Source organism: Penaeus monodon, chromosome 22 (assembly GCF_015228065.2).
Source record: "Penaeus monodon isolate SGIC_2016 chromosome 22, NSTDA_Pmon_1, whole genome shotgun sequence".
Classification (NCBI taxonomy): Eukaryota; Metazoa; Arthropoda; class Malacostraca; order Decapoda; family Penaeidae; genus Penaeus; species Penaeus monodon.
The window spans coordinates 9,201,333-9,201,671 of NC_051407.1; the positions used below are offsets into that span (position 1 = coordinate 9,201,333).

Sequence of the window (339 nt, forward strand, 5' to 3'; positions counted from 1 at the left end):
TCGCTCCTTCCTTCCCCAAATACCAAGTACACTACAAGCACAAACCAAAAGCATCACCCACCCACCTCTCCCCAAGCACAACCTACGGTCTACGCAGTCCAAAGTGAGCATTAAACGAGGCCTTACGAATTCTACAAGCGAAGTCATTCTTTGCGACGAAGCTCCATTTTCCGTCGTTTTCACACGCTAGCTCGAGTGTCCTTTGGAGATTTCCGAAGAGTCTGTCCTCTTCACAGGTGTAGTTGACCTGGGGGGGGGGAGAGGTTAGTGTGTGTTATTGTAATTGTAATTTGAGTGGTATGGGTGATATGTTTTTATTAGTTAATTTTTTTAAAAGGC

At 45.4% G+C, this 339-nt stretch overlaps 1 long non-coding RNA gene across 1 annotated transcript in view; it reads right to left on the reverse strand.

Annotated features, from left to right (window-relative positions):
* Positions 1 to 126: 126 nt before the first annotated feature.
* LOC119587569 overlaps positions 127 to 339 on the reverse strand; it is a 1,302-nt gene continuing 1,089 nt past the window's right edge. Inside the window, exon 3 of the long non-coding RNA XR_005230009.1 lies at positions 127 to 247. This is a non-coding gene — a long non-coding RNA (uncharacterized LOC119587569). The remainder of the gene's footprint in view (positions 248 to 339) is intronic.